Raw genomic sequence first — 13,430 nt, forward strand, 5'->3', positions numbered from 1 at the left:
GTATATAGCGGAACGTTTTCAGAATGAACCCGGGTTGGTTTCATCATATTGTTATGTCGTACTGATATTTTTTGGCAGCTTGATCTGTGATGTTTTTGTGGTAAAACCATGGCAAAAAATACAGGAACTAAAAAAATTAGGAACATAAAGACCAATATTAGCTTTATGGTTGTGAGCTAATGTACGTGTACATGTTATTAAACTTTTTGTACTTATTTATTTATTTAATGGAAAATAAATACATTTTTTTGTACATGCGTTAGCAGTCAAGCATGAAAAAAATACTGTTTTTGAAATATACTATAGTAAAGTGTTTTGTACTATATATATAATAGTGTTTACAACACTTAGCTAATGAATGCTCCTGCTTACTTTAGTATTGACTAATAAATTGATGAAATGTAATAAATACCATAGTTTACTTTCCTTTTTTACTACAGTAAACTGTGTTGTATTGTACAGGGTGGGGCATTTTTATGGATACACCTTAATTAACTTATTGGGAATTTCACAAGAAAAACAATGGTGTGGTTGGTTTTAACGTAACTTTATTCTTTCATGAGTCATTTACAAGCCCCCTCACATATACTAATGTGCCACAAACAGGACGTTAATATCACCAAGCAATCCTATTTTATTAAGATGTATCTATATAAATGGCCCACCCTGTAGTATATTATAGCTATTTATACCCTATAGTTGTAGAAATTCAGCATTGTGTCATTGGTTTATATTTTTGTTGTTGTTACCATAGCAACTATAAGATCACAACCAAAGATCAATTTCTATAGTTGTTGTGTTACCATAGCAACTGTAGAATCACCACAACAGATCGTTTACTATAGTTGCTGTGTTACCATAGCAACTGTAGGATCACCACAACAGATACATTTGTATATTTGCTGTTACCATAGCAACTGTAGAGTCACCACAACAGATTTATTACTAAAGTTGTTGTGTTACCATAGCAACTGTAGAACAACCACACCAGATCAGTTACTACAGTTGTTGTGTTACTATAGCAACTGTAGAATCCCCACAACAGATCAATTACTACAGTTGTTGTGTTACTATAGCAACTGTAGAATCCCCACAACAGATCAATTACTACAGTTGTTGTGTTACTATAGCAACTGTAGAATCCCCACAACAGATCAATTACTACAGTTGTTGTGTTACTATAGCAACTGTAGAATCCCCACAACAGATCAATTACTACAGTTGTTGTGTTACTATAGCAACTGTAGAATCCCCACAACAGATCAATTACTACAGTTGTTGTGTTACCATAGCAACTGCAGAACAACCATAACAAATTAATTCAAGTTCTTCACTATTTTATGGTTTAGAAACACTGTAGTATTTGTATGTGGTGTTATTGCCCTCTGATAAATCCTCCTCATTTGAATGTATCTTTTTAGTTTAACATGTCGGCAAAATCAAGTGCTGTAAATAAATAATGTTTGCATACTTTAAGTGTGCAGCTGTGTGTGCTTTCTTTCATTTCTGCAGAAGTGAATTAATTTGTGAATGAGAATGTGGAAACGGAGTGTTTTCCCTGAGCACTGGAGAAGGGAAGTAAAGTGAATTGTGTGAAACAAAGAGGAACTCCAAATGGAGAAAAACCCCTTTGCTGTTATTGTGTTTCTGTGATCTTGCTCTGTGCTTCTGTTTCTGATATTCAGATTTATCAGTGACACATCTAGAGCTAAATAAAAGGAAGTTTCCATCTTTTCACTTTCATCATGAAAACACGACCAGAAACACACAGAAGAGCTTGAGAAGAGCTGAATCTACTGATGACAGAAGATCAGTGAATAAGAGAGAAGAATGAAGATCATCTGGACTTTCACTCTGCTCATGATTCCTGGTAAGAGTCTGAACAGCTTTTGAAAAAAGTTACACATTCAATTTTATGAATCAATCCAAAATTATTCTGTCAGTATTCACCTTATTCTCCGCCGATGAGCAGAATCTTTTGAATCATTTGAATCTTTTTGACTCGAGGCTTCCGGTCTAATTCACTTCCATTCATTTTTTGACATTAAAAACTGCTCATTACACTGCTTGATGTTGCAATTTGATATTTTATCATTATATTATTCCACTTGGTCTGTATGGTCATGCAAACATTTGTTTGTAGAGCAAGTAGTTTGACCGTTTTCTGCTGTTTATAATTCCTAGTCATTTCTCCCATAGGCGACTGAATCGGAAGTTCTAAAACAATCGCGAAAACAGGCGCACTTCCGCATTTTAGGATAAGGTCAATATATACTATTGTGTTTTTGCACTTGCGTTATTCTGTTGGTGTGATTCTACAGTTGCTATGGTAACACAATAACTATAGTAATATGAACAAATTACCCAAATACTGTAGTTTTTCACAACTATAGAGTAAATTGTACAACAATATACAGTTGACAGTTGTAGTAAAACTAAAGTACATCACAGTATGTTTGACAGTTTTCAGATCACTGTAGTTAATATCAATCATGACTAGAGCTCATCAGGACTAACCAGAAGAACAAATGAACTAATAAAGGAAGATTTCTCTGTTTGACAATACAAAATTATTACTTTTTTGTTGTAGGTGTGTTGAGCTCCATCAGTGTGACAGGATATTCAGGAGGTGGAGTCACCATCACATGCAAATATGCTGCACAATATAAAACAAAGGCAAAGTACTTTTGTAAGGGACAGTGGTTATCAACATGCTCTGACCAAATCAAGACTGAGATTAAAAATAAATGGGTTCAGTCTGGAAGATTCTCTCTGTATGACAACACAAACGCAGCAGTTTTCAACGTGACCATCAGAAATCTGACAGAACAGGATTCTGGGACTTATTACTGTGGAGTTGATTTACAGATATCTGATATCTACACTAAAGTGAATCTGAAGGTCATCACAGGTGAGTAACTGAAATCCTCAAATTCATGAAGATCCACAACATCACCAAACTCAACACTGACTGACACTAATGTACTGTATTTACGTAAATTTAATGGTAACACTTTAGCTGACAATCTACAATTGACAAAGGTAAACCAAATTTTTGCATACTGTTTTATAATAATAGTGTGCTTTTAAGAAATGCTATCTACTGTATTGCTAGAACACTGCTCTAGAGTGTCAGGAAAGTGGAGTTGGGTTTTTATACTTTTTTTTTCTCAATAAAAACAAGTTGAAGGGAGATAACCCATAGAAGATATAAACTAAAATGTCACCCAACTAAACCCCCACACGAAACTAAAAAACGAACAGCAAATGACAAATGAACCACAGTAAGAAATGAAGTAAGAGCTCAAATCAAAGTTCCTGATCTAAATCAGAATAATTAAAAGGGTTAGTTCATCCAAAGTTAAACAATCTGTGCTACTTGCCCTCAAATCACCTCCATACAGACACTTTTTATTTGATTTATTTACCTGTCAATGCATCCAATGTAAGTGTTTTTCTATTTATTTTCTTCTTTAGTGAACAACACATTTGCAAAACCATTCTCAACCACAACTGAACCTAAAATGACTCTAAGTTCTGAACATTCAACATCCGATTTAACATTGAGTTCCCCATCAAGCTCAAATGGTTTTGAACTGTCATTCTAACTCATTTATATTCATTGATTACCTGTAGACTGAGAGAGACTCTTAATTGTTCATACTGTTTTCTCTCAGGTTCCTCTCAGATCGTCGGTGTGTGGGTGTCTGTGTTTGTGATTTTACTCATCATTGGATTTGGGTTAAGCATAATTTTTTTCTGGAAAAGGCGTCAGACTCAAGGTAATATATATATATATTTTGGGGGGTGTTTTGCCGACAAAGATTTAGTTGGACAGTCTGCTTTGCAAGCCATTTTTTATCTATTTTAAAGTTTATCATTCTAAAGTAAAGAGCGTGACAACGGAAATGAGGATCTAAATGCAGTTTTATTAAAAGAAGCATGGTGAAAACGGCCAGAGCTGAATAGTAGCAAACAACAATGTCCAGTGTAATCCGAAAAGTAGAGAGAGAGCGGGAGAGAAAAGGAAAAGCGCAGAGCAAGAAAAGAGCCAGAATAAAGTTTACCAACTATTTTGTCTCTTTCTTGACCATGTGACCAAATACTGAGACATACAAACTGACCAATCAACATGTGACCACATCGTACAACCCTCAAAGTCCACACACCAGGCCCTGATCTAATCAGTATCTGCCTTTGGAATTTGTGTGGGCCTTCTTTGGTGAAAAAGACCATAAAACAAATGCATATGATAATTTAGACTCCTACAATGTGTTTGCATTGTGAGGATATGCAAGACGTTTGCTGTCAAAGCAATGAAGATTGCTTAATTTGCTGGTGTTCTCATAAATTGCAGTGCATTAAGCTCTCTTGTAATAGTCATTATATAATTATTCATTCATTCATTCATTCATTTTCTATTTGGCTTACTCCCTTTATTAATCCGGGGTCGCCACAGTGGAAAGAGCCGCCAACTTATCCAGCACATGTTTTACCCAGTGGATGCCCTTCCAGCTGTCATCTCTGGGAAACATCCACACACACTCATTCACACTCATACACTATAGACAATTTAGCCTGCCCAATACCGCATGTCTTTGGACTGTGGGGGAAACCGGAGCACCCAGGCAAACGAGAACATGCAAACTCCACACAGGAACACCAACTGACCCAGCCGAGGCTTGAACCAACGACCTTCTTGCTGTGAGGCGACAGCACTACCTACTGCGCCATTATATAATTACAATAATGAATATGGACGACACGGTGGCTCAGTGGTTAGCACTGTGGCCTCACAGCAACAAGGTCACTGGGTCTATTGGCATTTCTGTGTAGAGTGTGCATGTTCTCTACTTGTTGGCGTGGGTTTCCTCCGTTTTTCTCCCACAGTCCAAACACATCCACTATATGCGAATTGATGAACTAAACTGGTCATAGTGTATGACTGTGTATGGGTGTTTACAGTGCATGGTTGCAGCTGGAAGGGCATCTGCTGTGTAAACCATATGCTGGATAAGTTTGTGGTTCATTCTGCTGTGGTGACCCCTAATGAATAAAGAGACTAGGCTGAAGAAAAATGATTAAAAATAATGAACGGTGTACAAGGTCTTGCTTAAAACGGGATTTAAACTTAGTCAAAATGTAATTTCAGCAGTCTCAGATAAACAATGCTTAATGAACCGCCTACTATTTCAGCATATGTTCTATACAGCGGATGTGCTTCCAACTGCAGCCCACTACTGGGAAACACCCATACACACTCATACCCTACAGCCAATTTAGTTAATCAATTCCACTACAGCGCATGTGTTTGGACCAGTAGTGGTTGTAGTTTAAATGGCACCCTGGGCGAGACCACCCCAAACATACCCCCTCGCTATGCCTCTAGGAATAAAGACACTTTGTGGTTGAATTTATATATATATATATATATATATATATATATATATATATATATATATATATATATATATTTTTTTTTTTTTTTTAATCTCTCTCTCTCTCTCTCTCTCTCTCTCTCTCTCTCTCTATATATATATATATATATATATATATATATATATATATATATATATAAAATATATACATTTAAAATATATATTATATAATACATTTTAATATATTCATGTATTTTCAATAAATATAACAATTTGTGTATATACAAATATTATTCTAAATAAATAACAGAAATCCATCCTAAATGTAGCTGAAAAACAATGTGAAGACACATCTGGAGTAATATTCTAAGACTTTTGCATGAATATCAAATATGACAGTTCTATAAAATACAATAAATATGTTTTATATGTTGTCAGACCCGACTCATGGTCGAAAATTAATGTTTTATGAAGTCTTAGTTACCTCCGTGACTCATTATCCCTTGTTGATGTTTCGGTTGCACATAGAGAATAACAAACTTGCGTGTGCAAAAGTGAATGGCCCCTAACATCTTTGTTCAAGGATAACCACTTTAAATTAATACACCTGCATAAATTAAATCTTATCTCAAAGCTTTTACTGTGGCACTTTTTTTTTTGCACCGTATTTCCATGCCGCCCCCAGCAAGATGACGCCCTGGGCGATCGCTACGGGCCAGACGGAATCTGCGGATGTTTTTTGCTATTTCTGCGGAAGATTTTGGTAAAAATCTTCTGCTGAATTATTTTGGGAGTATCATAACTAAAACCCTAATTTGTGAAATTTAAAGTAATACATTTTAACTTTTATTTATGCAAATCTTATTAGATTCATATTATTGGGAAAAGAAAGCAAGTCTCTTAAATAATATATCTACTAAAAGACAAAATATTACTGTAATTACTGAAATGCCAACTGACCCAGCCGGGACTCGAACCAACAACCTTCTTACTGTAAGGCCACAGTGCTAGCCACTGAGCCACCGTGTTGCCGCGAGTATTCATATAATAGTCCTGATAATCATGTAAAGTGCTCTCTGGTCAGTTTAACTCACATAAGAAGAATGAATCACTGAATTAAGTTGTTTTGTGAGGAAACAGTTTATCAAATGTGTTTTTCCACCTGTGAATTTGTTTTCACAGGCTCTAATTCAGCCTCTATAACTCCTGCAACAGGGAACAGTGAAGCGGTTTGTGAAATCTTCCTGTCTGCTAAATTATTTGTTAACAAGTGACACTCAGTGGAAATTGTAAATAATTTCTCATTTCCTTCTCAGGTTCCTCAAATGCCGCACTTTTATGAAGAAATCAATAACACCAGACCTCAAACCGACTGCAGAACAGCACAATTACCCACAATCTCTTCTGCTGCCTGTACCACAGTCTACGCTACTCAACAATTACCCACAAACCCTTCTGCTTCCTGTAGCACTGTTTACGCTACTCCACATCAACCCAAAAACCCTTCTGCTTCCTGTAGCACTGTTTACGCTACTCCACATCAACCCACAAACCCCTCTGCTCCCTCTAATATTGTTCATACTGCAGATTAACAGAGCACAAGTTCACATAATCCTTTAAATTTTTTTTGCATGTTGTTTTCAGTACACACAGCTATTTTAAAGCTGTAAGCTGTGCAGTATGTTTAAAACCATATGCATTTGACAAACTGAAATAGAATGCTGTTATATCATCAGATCGTTATTAAAATCCGAACAATAGTGACTAAAGCTCTTGTTGTGTCTTCTATAAACCGCTTCATGATATAACATGATTTCACACACCTTCATGATTTAACAGCTCTAAACATGGTGCATCACAAATAAAAACCTGCTACTACATTATTACTATAGTATACCATGGTTAATTTTTGTAAAGTCAACATTCATTCACTCTCCTTCAGCTTAGTCCCTTATTTATCAGGGGTCGCCACAGCTGAATGAACCACCAACTATTCCAACATTTGTTTTACGCAGCAGACGCTTTTCCAGCCACAACCCAGAACTGGGAAACACCCATACACACTCGTTCACACACACACTCACTTCGGCCAATTTAGCTTATTCAATTTCCCTAGTGCATGTGTTTGGACTGTAGGGGAAAACGGAGCATCCGGAGGAAACCTATGCCAACACAGGGAGAACATGCAAACTCCACACAGAAATGACAACTGGTCCAGCCGACACTCAAACCAGCGACCTTCTTGTTATAAGGCGACAGTGCTAATCACTGAGCCACCATGCCACCCAAAGGTCAATATTTTGGGACATTAAGGGAGTGTAATTTCAGAGTGTTAAATTAAGTGTTTGTAAAATGTAAACCTGCAGATTGTTTTTATATAAGGCTAGGTTTGGGATAATGATATAAAATATACTCAGTTTTTACAGTAAAAACATCATGTCCAGGGGAAGTCCCCTAAAACATCAAAATTTAATGTGTATGTTTGTGTGTACAGGTTTTTTGTGACATATTAGGCCACAAATGTGTATAACATCATATGTGTGATAAGCATTACAAGAAGGTGAGGAAGACTTTGCTGATCATAAAGCTTATAAATTAAACAGAATGAGTTTTTTCAGAGGCGTCACTGTGGCACAGTGGGTAGCACAATCGCCTCACAGCAAGGCGGTCCCTACACTGTTAGACATTTCTGTAAATTACACAGTTATTTACTGTATTTCACCCAGTGTAATACTGCAAATTCCTTTTACGGTAAATAACTGTATTTACCGTTGCATTATGGGAATTTAGTGTGACGTCGAACAACATATACAGCGATGTACTGTATTTGTAAAAATTCGTGTATTATACTGTATTTTCCACAACTGCTTCAACGCCACCTTGCGGCGATTCGACTACTCTGCACCACATTTTGCCTGAGAACCCTGGAGCAATTCTGGAGGACAATTTATTAGTGTGCCTGAAGAACATACTGGATTTAACAAACTTTACTCTGGTAAGCTGAGGCAGTGTTTCATTTTACAGAATGTTTTGTGGACGAGAATAGAACAAAGTAAAGTATAAAGTTGGCTATTATTATTTTCTCTGGCTTGGCGTTATTTCGCCCATTTGAGAAATATATCATCTATTAAGATGTTACCTTTATTTAATTTATTACATTAACACTACTATTACTTTAAATAAGACTGTTTATGACTATTAGCCATTGTTCTCGTCATATCTTTTTATTTATTTACATAGGAACCGGTGTTGCAGCGGGTTTTGGTTTAGGAGGGAACCAGAGGTATGCAGACAGTTTTGGAGGAAGCTTAGCACGAGACAACGGTCCGACAGAGAGTGTTTTCCCCCAGAAGAATATGAATGAAAGACCATCAAATAATCCAGGTAAAAGCGCGTCTGTCTGTGCTGACAACACTCGACATTGATTTGAGCACCTCTATTAGCATTTGTTTGCTCGGCAACATTGGCTGAAGCGATCTTAAAATGGTAATGTTAACTGTTAGCTAAACTGAGCTAAGTTTATACTGAATTGAACTCAAACTCATTTTAACGTGCAACGTTTCACTTATATTGATTTATACTATATATATTAGCTGTTGTGAACTTATTTTTCTCTGGTTTAGAGTAACTTATAACGTTAGCTTGAGAAAATAACATCGCGACGTAAACTATAAGAACGTTAACGTAAATCTATACAATATGCATAGAGGTAAAGTTGGTTTTATATTCGCACATTCGTTCATTTAGAAGACTCTATACTGTTTACCGTGTTACTTTGAATATTCGATCAGAATTAGCATGCCAGTATGACTTGAAATCAACATTAACACTGTTTATTTGACCGTGAGCATGTTGTACTTTGATAGTCATTAGCTGCTAAAAGGATTTCGCTATTTAGAGTTTGCAAATAATACTTTTATGAAATTAAAATATTAAGGGGGAAGTCTGAATCTGCTAATATAAAACCAACTTTACCTCTATGCATTATGCTAATAACCACCTTTTTGCTATTTATTGTTTGCTAATTATTTTTTATCACAACTCTTGACATTTGGTTTAACATAATTGTTACCATTATATTTTTTTCTGTTTAGATATGGCACTGACACAGCAGCAGGTTTTGTCTGAAGAAACAAACAGCATTTCGGAGGAACATCTTGATCAGCACAGCCTTATGCTTAAAAAATAAGCAAGACCAGTAAGCAACCAAGGTAAACAAATAAAAAAAAAGTTGTGTGGAGGTTGTGGATTGTAGCATGGTATTCTTATCTGTATTTTTGGCTTTTTTATGGTCTCAATATAGAATACTGGGAGCTTGCCTGTGCAAACTGGACCTCATACAACAGTAAGTACTGTACATCTATTTGTTTCTCAATATAGTAACGTTACTTTTAATACAAAATGTGTCACATGTTTAGTTGCTAGCTAAATAAAAAAATATTTTTCCCTTTTTTATTAAACCATTTAGTAGGTTTTTTTTTCATCTTTGTTTATAATATTTTTGAGCAGATTGAGGTCTGTCATGGGTCAGACATTTCAAAATACAATAATTAGTATTGGGATACATGCATTTGTCTATGTATTAAATGTCTTTTTCCCCATTTCATGTTGCCTAAATATTTTGTAATAAATAAAATAATAAAAATTTTTGTATAAATAATTCCAGAGGATGAAACAAAATGCACAGCAACAACCAGAGTGAGCCAGAAGATAGCAGGAGAAGTAGTGAAGAGAATGACAACCATGAACAACAGTGAGTTATCCTTCTTTCACCAGCTAACTGAGAACTTGGATTAGGTAAGACACTCTCAATAGTTGTATCAGTATTCAGTCAGTTTTAGTTTATTAGGAATACATAAAACAAATAGTCTAATCTGTCCTGCAGTGAATCAACCCATCACAAATGCTACAATGTTTTTGTAAAACCTTGTTAGGGAAAAAAATAAACAGGACATTCTGGTTAGTTCTCTTTTAAACATGGTAGTGAGCAGGTTATGAGCAGGAGCCAGTTGCTCAGTACCAGCTGAAAACTAGCCCAACCCAGCTGCCATGCTTCAAAATAATTAACCAGTATATGATTTATTATTTTTTTAAACAAGCTTCTTCTATGCTTATGTTAGTCTGTTTGTCCTTATCCATAATCCTGGACTGGGCCAAATCCTGACCAGATGCTGTGGTGGTCATGGAGGAGTGAATCCTAAAAGACACACGTGATCAATGAGTTTCCGCATTGATCCAATGGGCCAGCCTCACCACCCGCTGGTGACCTTTCAAGCCTCCGGTGCCTAGACTGCGGCCTTGCACAAGTTTGGCTAGAGGAGAACTGGTCGTGCCCAACTGAGCCTGGTATCTCTCAAGGGATTTTATTCTACACTTTCGTCAGTTGGTGAAGTTTGTTCCATGCCACTGTCGCTACTGGATCGCTTGGCTACGATTGGTGGATCGGTGGATTTGCTTTTCAGTGTTTGGACTTTCAGCAGTGACATTTACTGCTTCAATTCTGAAAACTGGACTGAAGCAGCTTCAATTTACAAGAACTTCTATGTTAAGCTGCTTTGACATCATTGATCTACATTGTAAAAGTGCAATAGAAATAAAGATGAATTGCATTTGAACATGTGAATTCAGACCTTGTTGAGCATTTGACACCAGAATTAGTAATATTTTAAAGTTGGGTTGTTTCTGAGTCGGCTAATAGTTACAAATATTTATTTTTCCAACAATATGCAATTCAGACATTTAAATTATTAATGTACATGTATGTTCTAGTGCTTTGTGTAATTTATTTATTTTTAATCTGTTGATTTTAATGCTTAATGTAATTTTCACACATTTTCCTTAAATGCTTTAAGCATTATTAATATTTTAAAGAATGGAATATTTTGTAATTGTGTCTGGTTTAATGTCAGTAGTACTTAGTACAATTGGGTTTTTTTTTCTCTCAACAATATGCAGGTCAGACACTTAAATTAGTTTTGTACATGTATGTTAATGTGCTTTGTCATTTTCAATGTTTTTTTTCTTAAAATAAAATATTTTGAATGATTGAAATGTAATGTTTTTACACATTTTTAAGCTTGGGTTAAGCATCTCCAATGTTTTAAATAAAGAGTGTTTATTTTGTTAATATTTTGTAATTGTGTCTTTTTTAGGTCTATAGTATTAAAATAATATTAATAAAATTATATTATAAAATATTTAGGACAAAATTAAAAGGTTTACAGTAGCTAACTGTTAACTTAGGTTTTTACAGTAGTTAACCATTTTCAGACACTACGGTAACATGCTGTAAACGGATTTACAGTTGTATACTGTAAATCGAAAATACAGTAACTTACTGGCAACAGTGTTGCCAGTAAGTTACTGTAAAAACCCTTTGAAATGTCTAACAGTGTAGTTCAAGTCCTGGCTAGGTTAGTTGGCATGTTTGTGTGGAGTTTGCATATTCCCCCCATGTTAGCATGGGTTTCCTCCAGGTGCTGCGGTTTCCCCCACAGTCCAAACAAATGCGCTATAGGTGAATTGATGAACTACATTGGCCGTAGTGTATGAGTGTGAATGCAAGAGTGTATAGGTGTTTCCCAGTGTTGAGTTGTGGTTGGAAGGGCATGCACTGCGTAAAACATATGCTGGAGAAGTTGCCGGCTCATTACGCTGTGGCTACCCCTGTTTAATAAAGGGACTAAGCCAAAGGAAAATTAATGAATGAACTGCACAGTTCCTGTGAAGGTTGGGTTTATGGGTAGGCCATTACAAAATACAGTTTGTACAGTATTAAACAGTGGAAACCTGTGTAATGACCCAACAATTCACAAAAACAAACGTGTGTGTGTGTGTGTGTGTTGTAAGCATGTGTAAAGAATAGCCGCTGGCCGTGGTGCTGAACTTCTTCTGACCACTAGAAGAATGACCAGAACTTCCTGCTGAAAGGGGTTTTGTACCTTAACAGGACACTGATTGACCTCATACAAAAAGAAATGATTAAATATAGAAATATCTGTAAATTGGGCTCACATTGAATTCTTTGGATTCAATCCATCCGTGTGCTTTATGATTTATATTGTATTGTGATAATTGTATGACTGTGCAGAGCTACAATCACTGCACACCTTCAACTCCAAATGTGTGAATTGTAGACTAGACTTCTGTAATGCTCTTACTGGATGTCCATCATGTGCTGTGGAACATCTTTGCATTATCCAAAATGAAGCAGCACAACTGGTTTTCAATGAGCCCATGTCTCATCTCTCTTTATCTTTCTGCACTGGCTACTGATTGAAGCTCATGTTAAGCTGAAATTATTGATGCTTATATACTGAACAGCCACAGACTCTGCCATTTGCTTTTTCAAATCTCCTCCAGGAGCCTTCAACTGGTAAGTGAGCACCATTTCATCACAGAAAGACTTTAAATTACTTTCCACAACCTTGTCATTCACTGTTCCTCTTTGGTGGAAAGATATTCAGAATCAAATAAAAACTGCTGAACCCCTGGGCAGCTAAAGCCTTGCCTCTTCTGACTATCAATAAAAAAACATCTGCTTCTTATTTCGTTAATTCCTTCTTACTCTTGCTTTTATGTTTCTAACATAGCCACAAACTTGTATTAGTAGCACTTCTTTTATTACAATGAATTGCTTGATATCGTTCTCATTTATACATAACTTTGAATACATTTTCCTGCTAACTGGCCAAATGTGAAAGTTCACACTTAATTTATTATTCATTTGTGTCTCTTTTGTTTTGATGTGCAGGGTTTTGTGTTTCTCTTGATGGGAAGGAAAGACTGAAGGCTTATCTGACGGTGTCATGTTTACCAGCGAACAACCACCAGATGTCGCTGGTAAACACTCACTCATGAAACTACACATCTGCCTTCTTCTGGACTACATATGCATACATGCACTTCTCCTAGACACTCACGCCTGCTCACTCATCCAGCTTGATTACATTTGCACACCTGAGGACTTTCAGATACTGATTAACACACACTATTTAAGCCACACATTCACCCCTTCAGTTTGCCGAGTCTTGTTCACTGTAAAGTAGCATT

At 36.1% G+C, this 13,430-nt stretch overlaps 1 long non-coding RNA gene and 1 pseudogene across 1 annotated transcript; both read left to right on the plus strand.

Annotated features, from left to right (window-relative positions):
• Positions 2,558-2,917, plus strand: si:xx-b51.11p (si:xx-b51.11, pseudogene; annotated as a pseudogene).
• On the plus strand, positions 9,473-11,502 carry LOC137496050 (uncharacterized). The gene is made up of 3 exons (XR_011016131.2): positions 9,473-9,589; positions 9,682-9,723; positions 10,045-11,502. It is a non-coding gene; the product is annotated as an uncharacterized lncRNA (long non-coding RNA).
• The last annotated feature ends 1,928 nt before the right edge of the window (positions 11,503-13,430 follow it).

This window comes from Danio rerio, chromosome 1, assembly GCF_049306965.1.
Source record: "Danio rerio strain Tuebingen ecotype United States chromosome 1, GRCz12tu, whole genome shotgun sequence".
Lineage (NCBI taxonomy): Eukaryota > Metazoa > Chordata > Actinopteri > Cypriniformes > Danionidae > Danio > Danio rerio.